The 15,060-nt window shown below is 44.9% G+C and overlaps 1 long non-coding RNA gene across 1 annotated transcript; it reads right to left on the bottom strand.

Annotated features, from left to right (window-relative positions):
- Window positions 1-11,351: 11,351 nt before the first annotated feature.
- On the bottom strand, window positions 11,352-12,462 carry LOC146429379 (uncharacterized). The gene is made up of 3 exons (XR_014855522.1): window positions 11,950-12,462; window positions 11,709-11,795; window positions 11,352-11,447 (listed from the first exon to the last, which is right to left on the bottom strand). It is a non-coding gene; the product is annotated as an uncharacterized LOC146429379 (long non-coding RNA).
- Between the last annotated feature and the right edge of the window lie 2,598 nt (window positions 12,463-15,060).

Below are 15,060 nucleotides of genomic sequence, written 5' to 3'. Positions count from 1 at the left end.
CCACATGCTTCACAAAAAGGGTACATTGGGATTTTTCAGACCTTCAAGAGGATACAAAACTACAAACCATTGCCATGAATGAACCTGCAAGAATTTCTTGGAGAAGCTGTTTTTTAAATTCAACATCACTTTACATCGCATTTAACATCACTTTATACACAATTTAACATCACTTTGACATCCCATTTCTAATAAAAGCCATTAAAAGTGACACAAAATATTGCCTGAAGAGCACATTTATAACATTTATACATTTATAACATATCATTTATAGCAACTGCTGCTTTAGTGGAGAACATGACTGACAAACCAGAAAAGTCCTGATTTTCATTTTTCCTGGGAATTCAGCATGTCTCCACAATCCCAATCCAACTGTTCTCCTTATCGAAGCAAAACACACCTACAGGGCTGTAAAAACTGAAATGGGTGTGGGGAAAACAGTTTTCTCATGAACTGGAGGAGATTATCCACCTGTATTGTGGGAATAAATGGAGCAGCTCCCGTACATCGAATTTTGTGCACATTTCCCAGAGGTCTGAGGGAGCCCAGGGATGTAGTTTTTGATTAAACACTGAGCTAGGCCAAACCCACAGATCCCAAAACCTCTTCAGCTTTCCCAAAACACAACTCTTCCCGTGAATTCAACATCTGTCTCTGCAACGAGCCGAGTTGAGCTTGACCTCCAACACCAGTGAATTTTGGGGAAGTTCTGTTTCCTGCCCCAAGCTGGGTTTGCTCCCTCCAGAGGAGCTATCCCAGGAAATCACTCGGGGTGTTGATAAACCCACAAATAACACTTCTAGGTGTTCTATATCCAGGTGATTTGGTGCCAAAATGTCCTGTCCAGCTCCCTCCAGATGATATCTATTTAGTGAGCAGGCCTCGTCCACCTAGAGGAATTAACAGCAGTGGAAAGTATTCGAGGAATTGCAGGTGAGGCGTTTCATTGTGCCCAGGGGGATTTCTGAGCTGCTTTTAATAATGAAGACAGTGTTTTTCACAAGGTCACCAGCAGCACTCGAAGCTGTCCCGAGAAATGCAGCCAGCAGAAAGCTGGGAGGGAGGGAAGGAACAATGGGAATAATGTGATTGTATCCCTCATGCTGTGGATAAAGCAGGTTAGCTGTCCAACTCATCCAAGGGATGACTGAGGGCTGCAGGGATGCTGCATCCCCAGCAGATCCAAATTGTTCAGGATGCTGAGGTGTTACTCAGTCGTGGTGGGAAAGTTCTCCGGAAAAACTCATCTCCGTCTTGCTCAGAGTCTTCGTGACATCAGGAATGTCTGCAGGCAGAGCCCCTGGGCTGCTCAGCATCCTTCCTGTGCCTCAGCAGCAGCAGGGATCAGCGCCCTGCAGGCGAGGAAAAGGTTTGGTTTAGCAGCCACGTGGAAGGGAGTAAATCAAATAAGATGGAACAAGGCAGTGAGTTCCTCTGCTGGCACATCATTTAATAAATACCAGGATTTCAATTTCCCACACATCGCAGACATGATGGAGTAGAAAAGCTCTGTGCAGTGTAACCTCCTTGAGCCCTGAAATGGAAATTCTCTGTGGCTCTAATGAACTGCTTAAACACCCTGAGGTGGGTGAAGTGAGTGACGAGTAATGAGTGATGAGGAATCAGGGAATCAACTCCATGGTTTGCTGGAATTAAACCCTTTTTGGGGGAGCAGGGGGAGTGAAGGGCATTGCCTCCCAAAGGAGCAGAGGGTGGGAGTGCAGAGCATCCCATGGGAGCTCCAGAGGCGGCTGCTGCTGCTGCTGGGGCTGAATTAACCAACAATCCCCAGGTCAGACACACTCTGCCGTTTCCATCCCATAATTGCACAATGAGCCAGCCCAGGCCGTGCTTTTCCAGGGGATTATTACACTCCACTGCAAGCTGGAGTCACTTGGCCTTTGGCCTCCCAGAACCACCCAAAGCTCTCAATAATCTGCAGGGCTCTGCTCCCTTTTGTGCCTTTCTCAGACAAATGGAAAACACATTTGCACTTCAAGCTAATCCCCATTAAACAGCTCCCAGACCAGGCAAACCCTTGAGCTGATTCTAATAAAAAAAATTTTAAAAAAAAGAACATATTTAGAAACAAATTAGCCTCGTAAGTGAGGCACTGCAGGATGATTCTGTGAAATCCCAGCTGGCCAGCTGGGATTTGCTGCTCCCAGGGTGTTCCTGGGCCTGAGTGACAACAGCCACAGGGAGCCCAGAGGAGCTGTGCTGCCCCTGGATCCCTGGAAGTGTCCAAGGCCAGGCTGGACAGGGCTTGGAGCAGCCTGGGATGGTAGAAGGTGTCCCTGCCATGGCTGGGGTGGAACAGGATGATCCCAAAGTTCCCTTCCAACCCAAACCATTCCCTGATTCCATGATTAACCAAGTGTGTGATGTGATTTCCTGATACTGAGCAGAATGTTACAGCGAGAATCTCATCTTTGGGGTTTTTCTTCGTGAAGCCCAAGAAAACCCATTTTTCCAGCTCAATACCATTTCTCCTGGGCACCTCCAGCTCTGCCCCAGCACAGCCCAGCTCTGCTCTGCCAGCTCTGCTCTGCAGCCCCAGCAGCACTCACTGCTCCAGCAAGGTGAAACATTCCTGTGCAGCACCTTTGCTCTCCAGGGAAATCCATCTCTCCCTCTTCCCTGCAGTGCTCCATCCACACAGGGAGCATTTTTGGATTCGTGTCTCCAGCTGGGGACTTTGCTGGCATTTGGAGCACCGAGCAGAGCTTGCCTTCCTTGCCAGGCATTGTTTTGAGCATCCCTCGTGAGGCTGGGGTTGGTTTGGGGCTTTCTGCTGTTGCTGTTTTTGGGAGTGAAGGGCTCTGCATGGAAAATGGCTTGGTGAGCTCTGTGCTCTGCTCCCACTGCTTATTTTTAATTCTCCATTCTCCACCCCAGGCTCTGGTTCCATCCAGAGATCATTTAGGATGTGCAAATGTCTTAGCAGCCTATTCCAGAGCCCACTGAGGCTTTCTCTTTCCTCCAATAGACTTTGATTGGGCCACAAGTAAACAACCAGGAAATGTGGATTATGTTAACCTTTGTTCTACCTTTCTCCTTTCCTGCACCTACTGCGTTACTTCATTTGTTACCTCACACCTATTTAAAGATAAAAATTCTTCCAGTTAAGAGTCATACCTTTAACTTGCCTTTTTTTCTTTGATTTATTAGTTCTAACCACCCTAAATGGCTTGGGTTTGTTGTGGAAGTGCAAATGCTGACAGTGTTGATTTTTCTCCCCACACATTAGCAGAAAATAAGGATGTGGAGGATAAATCTCTCCAGGGCTTGGGTTATATTCCCTCTGTAATCCTCAGGACAGAGGAGGGTAAAGCTGTGCTGAAGGAGGGTCTGTATTCTCATTTTTGGGGAGGTGAGGCACAAAATCCATCTCCTTTGATCCAGGAAGATGCTCAGGAGGCCTTTTGTAGGTGAGTTTTTTGCCTGGCCATGGCTGACCACCTCCATTCCTGACCCTTCCCTCCATTCCCTGGGCAGAAACTTCCAGAATGAGGAGAAAATAATGAAAAAATGCTGATTTTGAGCTGCCTCACCTGCCCTGCTCACCCTTCCCAGCGTTCAGCTTTGTATTTTCTGTCCCTCTGCACAGGGAAGGTTTCCACTCATCCAAACACTGCCTTGCATTGTCCCACCTAGTTGAGAAATTCTTTGCCAGATATTTGACAGTGTCTTCATTCATCCTGGAAACAGCAAAATGGATTCCAGTGTGTCGTGTTACCTGCAGACCCTGCTCAGCCTTCCCTGGGGCAAAGAGGAGTTCTTGTATTCTTCTAGGCAATCCTTGCTGGAAAACAGAAAAGTTTCCAGCTCCAAAACCTCTGTGAGGGTCACAGGCTTTGCTTTGCATGGATAAATTCAGATCAGACTCGGTGTTATAGCCTGCAGCTACACTGGGGCCACTTACTTGGGGTTTAATGGCTTTTATGATGGTCTTAGTGGGCTTGAACAGAAATAGTTAGCAAATAGTAGTTAAAATTCAAACAGCCATTAAAGTCTGGTCCTGACAAGATGCAACTACTCTGTTACTAATGGACTTTTCCCCACAAGGACACATTTGTTCAAGGAAAAAATGTTTGAAATATTTGGCCGGTTGACAGTGGAAAAAAAAAAAAATAAGGAGAGAGCAAATTCTGAAGTTGTGAGGAAGCTGTGGTGGCAGAATGAGTCTGCACACATCAGCAAGATCTGCTGGGCAGCAGAGGCAGCAGTGCCCCCAGGAAAGCTTTCCAGGAGTTGTCTTTATTTGACCAGATCTGCACTCAACAGCCCTGCTAGCTGGTGGGGAATGCTTGGAGAAAAAGCTGCTGGAAGTCCCAGAAATGATGTTTGACCACTCTTTCAGTCAGCTGAAGCTTCTCAAGGCTCAGCAGTGCTCTGGCACACCCAATATGCCTTACTGCCCATGGTGGGATGTCACTGTTGAGCTGCTAGCAGAGAGAGAAGACCCAGTTCTCTGTGTGGCGTAAAAGAGAACATTTTATTATTTAATTCAAACTTATATAGACTTTTCAGAGGTCACCCAGATTGGTCAGTCAGAAACCTCCCCCTAGGCCTGATTGGCCAGGCCTGAACTGTCCAAATCTCAAGACTCTGTTTTCAGTAACATCCAAACTTTATCTTTGTTTATAAAACACAAAAAGAGTTCTCACGGGAAAGGTCTGTGCTAGCCACAGTGTGAAGAGAAATCGAGTCAGAGAGACTCAGGAGGCAAAAAGGTTTGATGTCTAAAGCTGCACATGGTGTGGCAAATGTCATGCCTAGAATTTGGGGTGAGAATTGGGAGGTTTGGCATCAATTCACGGAGGCAGAAGCACAGGCAAAAACTGCAATCTGTAGGTAAAGGTAATTTTGGTTTAGTTCTTCATTTAGGAACACTCAGACTGTAAACAAGTGGATGTTTTCCATCAGGACAGAAAGAAACTCATTCTTGGCTTCACACTGGATTTACTTTTTGTTGCTCTGTATGAAGGTTTGGAACACAAACTTCCCTGGATGGATCAGCACCTGGAGCCTTCCCGTGGATGAGCAGAAGGGTTTAATGAATTTTTGTTAATTGCCAACACAAAGACAAACCCTAGAGGTGACAGCACTGGGAATTTTCCATCTGGCCCACCCAACCCTTCAGATCTTCCAGCTGTTCCAAGAGGATTTGTTTAGAATTTCCTTGGGTTAAGTGCACGAAGGGCTGGAGGCAAAGGTGTGTTTTGTGCTCTGTGATATCGCTTTGTTCAGACCAGGTGTGAGTGCAAATACCAGAAACAACTTCTTTTAAACTGCAATTAAAAAAGAATTTGAAAAAAAAGATAGAGAAATGAGCCACCTAATAGTAATTAAACTCAATTTTGGTTCATGGGGTCTTGGAGTAAGAATTAAAATCTAACAAACCTCCTGATCCTCCTCTGTCTCTGTAATAAATTGCTCCCAATGCCTGCAATTTGTTGATGTTTTTAATGAAGTTTTTTACTCATTGTCATTGCTCCAGTTCATCTCCCCAAACATCCATATTCAGATTTTTTCCTGCTGTGTGATTTCTCTTTCAACCCCTCAGTCTCTGATGGAAGTGTGCCATGAAGGGACTCACTCCTAAATTTCCCACAGTTTTAGAGCAAAAGCCAAAGTCCTTCAGCCTTTTTCTCCCACTACATCCACTTTCCAGATATCTCAAAGGAAGCTGAGCATCTTTCAAAACACGAACCTGTTGGTACCTCGTTTGTATTTGAAATATTAGTCCCTATATTTTGGCCAGGTTGAATGTGATTTAAAGCTCATTAGGCAAATTAGCATCAATATTAATGAGGGCAGGTCTCCTTGGATTTCCAATCTTGGCAGCCACTTCCCTATTTCTTCATTTTACCATATTTCTTTACAGGTTTTTTTTCACTCCACAAAGCCACCGTGCACACACAAAATTAAAAATCACATTTTTGCAAAGAAAAACCTGATCCTGTGAGCCAAGGCCACTTTTTTTCTCGTACAATCTGCACTGTTCTTGCCTGTGCTGCATCCACGTGAGTAATGAGTGACAATGAAAACATCTGGGGTGGCTTTCTGCATTTCGTTTCACGTCAGCTGGAGGCTGGCAGATAAAATCCAGCCCTGACAGACCCCACTCTGCCTTTGTGTTTTCCCCCCCAAAAAAACTCAATTTTAACTTCCCCGTGACGAAACGGACGTTAAGAAGAGGGAGAAACCTTCCTTCTCACCTATAAAAGCTGCAGCTGTTTTCCTGTTTTTATAGAAAGCAGCAGGCAGATCTGCTATAAAAGAGCAAACGCTGTGCTGCAGAGGGCTGTTCACCTTGAGGGGTGATGTCAGAGCCATAAATAACACCCCAGGAACACAGAGATGTCCTCAAAGGCCCATTAAGAATGATGTGAAAAGGAAGTGGGGAACAGACAAACCAGTGTGCTCTGCACAGCAGGCACATGCTAAACATCACTTTAATAAGGGAGTCGAGAAATACCAGGGGGGAAAAAAAAAGGAGGAAAGGAAATAACAGAATTTCTTCTCTGGAAGTTAGTTGGAGTTGTGCATTCTGACACTTGGCAAAGAGGAATTTCAAAGGTCCACTTTTTAGTGCTGATTTCGTGGTTGATGTTTCATTCTGCTGAACAAACAGAACGATGCACAATGTCAAAGAAATTGTTATATTTGAAAAGAAAGAGACACTTAGAGAGAGTAACTTATAGTCATACAACAGTAATAATTTCCTGTCTGGGAATATTTCCTCTGATAGAGTCTTGAGCTGGATTCACCTTTTTGCTCTGTTCATAACCACATCTTCCTCTTTTCCCCTTTTTCCTATGTGTTATATTCTGAACATGCAGCAAAAACACTCTTTCTATTGCCATTTATGCTCTGCCAATGTGTGTTTTTAAATTTCCATCTCACTGCCATTACTCAGTCTCTCGGGACTGCTGGGCTCTTCCCCTTTGGTATTTCCCTCCTCCAGCATCTTCGTTTCAACCCTGACTTTCCGACAAGCTCAGCATCACTGATGAAAAGTTTAAAATCAGTGTAGTTTGAAGATTGATCCCAAGGAGCCTCATATCAGTACTGTGTTCCCTTTGATTGAAACACCTCTCATTCCATGTCTTACCCTAGGCTGGATCTTTAGTTTAATGAATATCCTGGATTTTTAGTTTAATGAACATCCTGGATTTTAGTTTAATGAACACCCTGGATTTTTGGTTTAATGAATATCTCTGCATGTGGCAGATCAGGTAAATCTGCATCTGCTATCTGGAGAAGCTCAGTGACCAGCTCAGAGTAAACAGGTTAACAATTAACCAGGAGTGACCTTGGGAAAAGCTCCTTCTCCTGGGCAAGTCTCAGTGCCTGGCAGTGACACACCAACAAAATATTCTGTGTATTCCACATGCTCCTCTCTCCTGGTGCAGATTCTCCAGGATGGGAAGAGGATGAGAGCTCATTGGTGTCACTTTGTGGGGATTTGGCTGCTTGGAGGAGCACAAAAGGGAAAGCAGCAGGGAAGGGAGAAAAGCTGAGCTCTGCTCCTAAAAACCAGCAGCGTGTTCAGAGGAGGTGAGCTCTGTGGCCATGGCTTCCAAATGGCACCAGCAGCTCATTCTTGTGGTTTTTGACTCGCAAACTCTCGCCGTGGCTCTCCCAGCAGAACAGCTGTCCACCAAATGCTCCAAATGCCTCCAATTAGCTGCCCCAGAGCACCCATGTGAGGGGAAGGGCTCTGCTGGCACTGGGGAGCAGCAGGCTTTTGTGACACGTCATCCTCTGCTCTGTCCTCGCTCAACCCCGCATTGTTTCCCAGGCAGGGCATGTCTTCTGCATGAGAGCAGGATTTGGTTTTGGGAAAACAAAAATTGTCCTTGCTTGTGTAACCTCAGCCCCAGCTGGATCTCACTCATTCAACACCAAGAGTGGCACCATTTTCCTCCAAGGAAATGGGAATAAAAACCCTTTTCTTGTGCCAGGGTGGAGAGAAGAGACATCCTCAGCTCTGGTTTGGCATTTTTCTGTTGGAGAGTTGATGCAAACTTTTTAATGAGGAGAATAGAGGAAAAGCTGAATCCCCAAGTTTTCTGCCGCCGTAGCTCTGGATGGTTTCAGAGCAGAAATTCTCTCCAGGTTTCCCATGACTACCAAGCTGCTGGTTAATGACAAGAGTGATCACAATTGAGGCTTTGCTTCCTTATCACAGGGGGTTTTTGTGAGCCAAAAAGATCCTCAGGTAGTCAGAAGTCATGGGGCAAACTGCTGTCAGCCAAAAGCACTGACATCCTGCTGATTTCCACAAGTGGGAATGGGAATTCCTCATGGAAATGAGTCCTTGGAAATGAGTGAGGAGTGAAACAAAGGGGAGACTCACCTGGGTTCAGATTTTGGCATCAGGAGTGCAAAGGCCTTGCAGGAACCTCAGGATGTTCACTGTGGATGGAATCAGCTCTTCTGCTTTGGTTGGTTCAGTGTCTGCTGGCCTTTCAGGGTTTGGGGTTTTCTGCCAGGCACAAATGGAAAAAATGGCCTTTTCCTTTGGGAGAGGGAGCCAAAATCTCTATTGGTAAAAAAACAGGGGTTTGTTTATTTAAAATCCATCTCTGCCAAAACAACAGGATGGTCTTATACTTGCAACTGACACTTTTTCAGGAGAGAAAGTGCTCCCAGGAAAGCTGGAAAGTTGTCCAGTGCTCCTTTCCAGCAGAAATCTGGAAGCTTTTGCTCTCCTTTACATCTCCTGCCCCACTGTAGGTCCCACCATGACACCAATTTCCCCAGGGAATTTTGCTCCTGCAGAACAATTCCTGCTTCTCAAGGCAAAACCTCCACCCAGATCTTTGAAAACAGCCATGGGAGAGAGATTTAAGTTACATAAGTGAGATTTTTTTTTTTTCCCCCCAAGTCTAAATTAATCAGTGGTCAGCTCAAGCCATGTGTGTGACACGAGGAATTCCAGCAAGCTTAAAAAAAACCATGCCAATATTCTATTTCCAGAGACTCATTATGCACATATCATTTTCTTAATCCACTAAATCTCTGATGACAATGATCTCTTATCCTTTTATTTGTACAAGGCAGAAGAGTCCTTATTCATCCCAGCAGCTTATAGGCACTGGAAGATAATAATAGCAGTAGTAATTTGTGCCTCAGAGTAATGAATTTCATGAGTTGCTTTGTTTTCTCAAAGCTGCCTTTTCTTCTCACTGACTTTTGCTGCCATAAAGTTTGTGGCAGGCTTATTATTTTAATATTATCACTTGGGGTGAGTAGGAGCTAACTTTGGTGCATTCAACACTTCCAGGCTCTGACTCCACTGCCAAAAATCCTGCGTGGATTCAAAAGAGACAAAGGCCATAGAGCAGGAAGATGTGCAGTTCAAACTGATTTTTCTCTGTGGGATGGCTGTGAAATGTTTGTTTGCAGATGCAGAGGCAGTGCCCAGCCTGTTTGTTCACAGCTTTTTCAGAACAGAAAGCCATTGTGACCCAGTGATCTGATGAGCTGCAAAACACAGGCGAGGGAATTCTGCCCAGTAATTTGTGCATTAATTTAGTAACTTATGGCTTAACTGCACTTCAGAAATCCAGTCATTTTCCTTCAGAAATACAAGAGTCACTTTCCTTCCGAAATACAGGAAACACTGGATTTAGAGATACATTTAATACTAATTTATTTCACACTATTCACAGCTATTCATGCAGGCTGAGCGAGTGCTAAAAAAGTATTTCCTGAGATCCTTGGTTGTGACAAATGTTTCCAGTTCTTGTCATTTGATCAGCACTTTAATAACCCCTCAGATAAACCGGTGATGTAATGAATGAGCTCATGCACTTTAAACTTGAGCTGAATATAAAAACCTCCCGTAAATCAAATGAAAATTTTGTAGGGTAGAGGAGCTCTTAGTGGAGAATGCAGACAGCACTTCAGCTTTCTTTCAAAGGGAAGAAGAGCCACATAAACTGTGGTTCCCTGTCAAAGAGCCACATAAACTGCTGGAAGGAAATATTCCAGTGCTGGGAGGCAAACTGGGAATGCTGGTAATGCACTGGTTTTTGTGCTTGTTCACCTCTTCCTTCCCCAAGGTGAGGAGGGAGATAAGCAGCAGTTATTTTCCCCCCTGCCTCGGCTGCCCTTGGGCTCTGGAGCACATTCCAGACCCGTGTGTGTCCAGGGAACACCTGCCCAGCTCTCTGAGGAGCTCTGGAGAACCTCCAGCCCCTTCCTGCTCCTCATCCTCAGCCTTCCTCCCCCTCTGCTCAGCCCTGCCTCTCTGCAGGGCCTTTATAGGAAGGTGACAGTGAGGTGTCATTGGGAAGGGTGACTGGGGATTATGGAGTGTCCCTGACACGCTTTGACAGCCTGGGCCACCTTCCTGTCCCTGCAGAAAATGCGTGTTCCTGTTTTCCTCCCCTTGCCTAAACACTGCTTTTCTGAGCCTCGCTCTCCACCGTGGGGCTCTTTTTATCCTGATCAGTGCAGACTAAGCAGGATTATAAAACCAGATTTATCCAAGGCCATAATACTGTGGGTCCGAGGAGCACTTTCCAGCGGCTGTGAGGTGCTTAATCTTTTAGATTAACTAGAAATATCTATGGCTTTAAAGCGCTGGTTTGCGTCATGTCCCGAAAGCCGCTTTATGGTGGGGAAACATTAGAACAGTGATTAAAAAAATTTGTCCCTGCTGGTGGATTCTGCACGAAAACTGGGAGGGGAAGGCAGCAGCTCTTGACAGTTGAGTTCATCCTTGTCCTCCCAAGGAGTCACGTTGTGTGGTGGAAGCAGCAGCACTTCCACAGTGATGGAGGATTTGCTGGAGGTGTGGGAAGGGAGGAGGGAAACACCAGGACATGGTCTGGTGATGTGGAGGACACTCTTCTCACCACACCCAGCTGCCTCTTTGCCCCTTCAGAGCCAAACATTAGCCAGAAAATTAACAGGCAACTAAAAAAGCAGGTATGGAGCAGCAGGAAGGTTGTCCTGCAGGACACTCCTCAGCTGCAGAGCAGCTTTGCCTTTCTCCCTCTGCTCACCTCCAAATCCTCCCACCTCTTCCCATCTTGTTCCACTTGCTGCTGATCCCAGCCTGTTCTAAAACACACCAGGGACTTGAATGGGATTTAAACTGCAGGAAAACCCAGCCAGGGAGCCCACCTGGCTCTGGATTCACGTGGGACAACCTGTGCTCATCATGTTTGGTGCCTGGGTGGTTCACACCCTGCTCTGAAATGGCTTTTCCACCTCCACATTCCCTTCTCCCTCCAGACTGTTGGAAAAGAGGCAACAGGGCATCTCCTCTGCCTGCTGGAAGCTTGCACATGAATTTTTTTGTGAATTCATAAAGTCACCCACAAGCTCCTGGGACATTTTATTGCCACTGAGATCATCGGGACAGCAGTGAAAACTCCGTCCAGGTAGGAGAGGCTGGGAGAGCTTCTCCCGGTGATAATATTCTAAAAAAGGAAACGACCAGGAGAAAAACAGTTCTATAAATTTGTTTAGAGAACATCCAGTGACCGTGAATCCTGCTATAAATATCCCAGGCTATAGGTTTCAGGGATTCTTTACCGGATTGGTGCAGTGCCTTGCCACAGACCTTGGTAACAGGAGCCTGGTGATGGTTGTGATAAACTGCTTTTATTCCTTATCTGCCTCCCTCTTCCCTCCTTCCTTCCAGTTCCACCAGGCTTTTGCCCGTAATGTTTATTCCTCACCTCATGGAAAATTTCTGACCGACAGAAAGATCACTTCGGTTGGAAAACCAAAAATGTCCAGCCAAAACCAACGTTTTCATTGTTTGGCTGAAAATGAGAGGTTTGCCATTTTAAGCTGAAAGTTTTTTGGTGCGGAGCCAAAATAGTTTTGCTCTTTTTGCCCAAAGTCTGCAGTAAAAATTCCCAATTTTTCAGGCAGGCAGACACTTGTTTTTACATCAACAAGGGAAAAGTTAAAAACCTGAGTGCTGAGCAGAGGTAGTGTAGACAAAACCAGCTCCATGTCAAGAATTTCCATAAGAAGGGAGGAGAGGAAGTCGTTTGCAGCTCCCAACACCACATGGCAGTGAAACTGTTGGATATCCAGGTGCATCCTTGCCTGTTGCCTTTCTGCACACAGCTCTTGGAAACCCCTGGAAATTCCAAGGATTTGCCATTTGTTGGGAGGGCTGGAACAACATCCAAACCCCTGATTTTAACTGGAGAGGTGCTACTGCTCCAGGTGCCCTGTGGATTCCTCAGTGCAGAACTCCAGGCTCAACAAACACCAACAAAACCAGTCTGAACTAAAGAAGGGATGAAGAAGAAGCAGCAGCTGCAAATTTAAAGAAATTATAAGAGTTGGACAGTCCAAAAGTGATGATTATGGTTCAATCAGGCAGGCTATGGTTTGATTTCAGCTGGCAGAAGGACACAGAAGTCACCAGGATGACATTCCACATGAACATTCCAGCAAAGGGAAACCTTTGCTGCTCCTCTGTGACAGGGAGAGCTCAGTGATGCTTTTTATTCCGTGAGATCCATGAGGTAAGGACCAAGCAAAGAGGAATTGTCCACCCCGGGTGATCTCCAGACGGAGCCCAGTGAATGCCCAGTGCCTCCATGGGAACCAGGTAGATCATGGAGACAATCTAAACATGGCATTTTTGGCTGCAATTGGCTGATTTTGGATTGGCTGCCTTTACTTTGCTCCTCGTGTTTGTTCTCCTGAGCTTCAGACGCATTTCAGCGACACTTCCCTCAGGAAACGACCACACGGACAGTTGGCATTTTCCATCCATTTCCACGGAGCCATTTCCAACTGGATCGAGATCCTGTGCAACCCTAGACCCCAAAAAACAACAAAGCCTTCATTTTCCTCCCAAGGGACCTGCATTTGTTGCCCTCCCCAGGAGCAAAGCCAGCAGTGGTTCTGGGGTTGGAATTCTCTGAGTTTCACCAAAGCCCACGTTGTTGTGGTTGGCTGGGGCTGGGGGTGAGCAGTTCATCAGGGGAGGGAGCAGGAAACATCCACCAAAAATGTGACTTTGATATGTGAGGATGGCTGAGTCACCCTCCAGGGGCACCACAAAATCTACTGACACGAGCATCAGAGAGGCTGCAAAGCTCTGAAATTCGTCTTCTGGGGTCTGAGGTGAACTCGAGATGAAAAATAGTTTGATTTGGATTTGATATCAGGAGCTGGTCTGATGGAAAATGTCCCTGCCATGGTTCTGTGGTTCTATTCCTTATCAAACTGGCACATTTTCCAAGTTGCCTGTAAATTAGTATCAAAGCAATTAACAAATATATCCTGCTGTTTGAAGAAACAATGGGAAGAACTAATGATAAATAATTGCTCCCTGGTATGAACAGTGGTTTCATTTAATCTATTTCAAGTATCTTTTCTGGGCACTCTGGCACAGGAGAGCCTAAAGATAGGATTTGTTTTTTCCCCCAGAAAAATTAGTTTAGACATTGGTAGATTTGGGGTAATTTCTTCTTTTATCCCTCTATTCTTTTCCCTGCCATGTATTCTTCAATGAAGAAATTTTATCCTTCCATTTGCATATTAAGAAAAAGCAGGGGGGGAAAAAAAAAACCAATCTGTGGGTTCTCTTTTGTAGAAAGCTATGGTTTCCTACATGACTTTTCCGTGGAATTTGTTTGGGAAAAATGCAGAGTGCACCAAAAGGAGGTAATGACAGGGTTTGGTAGTTATCAAAGCCCTTTTTGCCCTGTCATCAAACTGCCATCAAACGTCCCCTGGAGCAGAGGGAGCTGCAAAAACCCAAAGGGGAACACAACTGATCCTTTGGGAAAGTTCTTCCCTGCAGAAGCCAGAGTTCCCAGGAACCTTGGGAAACCCCAGGATCTGTGTCTTTCTGCCTCCAGAATCATTTCAGGTGAGGTAGATGAGTCTGTGTGTGAGCACACAGCACTGAAGGCTCAATTATGGATTAAATGTCATGTAAATTACATTAAAAAATGAAAGATAACTCCATTTTTGCCACCTGAATACCTCTAAATTCAGCAAATCAGAGGCTTATTGTCACTATATTGTCACTGTTGGGTGAATTCTTCCTGCCAACCTCTGTGGAGTCTCATTTTCTCCAGGACTTCTCTGTGACTTTTTGGGATGTCTCCTTTCAACTGGAGTTTTGCTCCTCTTTAATATAACATCCCAGTTATTGACAGTTTTAGTATATTTATTTTGAGCCTGAAGAATTCCTTGGAAACTCTGCCTGACTCTGTACTTCAGGACAATGTAATCATGAGGTTAATCACAAAATGAACCTCATGGCTCACCTGTGTTGGACTGTTTTCCTTCTCTTCTGTTTTCCTTTTCATTTTTCAAACCCTAAACTTCTGGCCTTTAAAAACTGTGTTTTACAGTGAGAAAAGCCTTTTCTTTCTTTCTTTCTTTCTTTCTTTCTTTCTTTCTTTCTTTCTTTCTTTCTTTCTTTCTTTCTTTCTTTCTTTCTTTCTTTCTTTCTTTCTTTCTTTCTCCTTTCTTCTTTCTCCTTCCTTCCTTCCTTCCTTCCTTCCTTCCTTCCTTCCTTCCTTCCTTCCTTCCTTCCTTCCTTCCTTCCTTCCTTCCCCATGGAAAATATTGAATATTTTATGTTTTTCCCTCCTTGCTGTGTATGAAAACCATAAGTGGCATAAATTAACCCAGTCCCACTCTACTTCCACTGCCACCAGAGAAGATCACCTATTGAATTTAGCATTTTTCACCAATTATCCTAAGTCAGAAGCATTTCCGATTCTCCTTTATCCCATGGATGAAATGGGGTTTTATGTGTCTGACTCCCAGGGTGATAATAGCAGGGAATAGTTTTACTGCACACATAGAACTTTTCCTGAGGCCAAGAAAAGCAGCCACAGCTTTTCATCCACTCCCAGCAAAAATTAAGCAGGATTTAAAAAAAAAAAAAAAAAAAGAAAAAAGAAAAAAAAATCCAATTGCTGGGGACAGAAAGTGGTGAGAGAGGAGAAGCTGAAATATGAAAATTAACAACGTGAAGTACACAAAAAACACCCTGAGTAGTTTGTATTCTATTTTAAACATTTCTAAACCCTTTCCAATCAA

The sequence above is a fragment of the Lichenostomus cassidix genome, chromosome 18 (assembly GCF_008360975.1).
Source record: "Lichenostomus cassidix isolate B80296 chromosome 18, HeHo_3.0, whole genome shotgun sequence".
NCBI lineage: Eukaryota > Metazoa > Chordata > Aves > Passeriformes > Meliphagidae > Lichenostomus > Lichenostomus cassidix.
The sequence above is the reverse complement of the archived record's forward strand: the minus strand, read 5'-3'. Positions and strand labels throughout refer to the sequence as shown.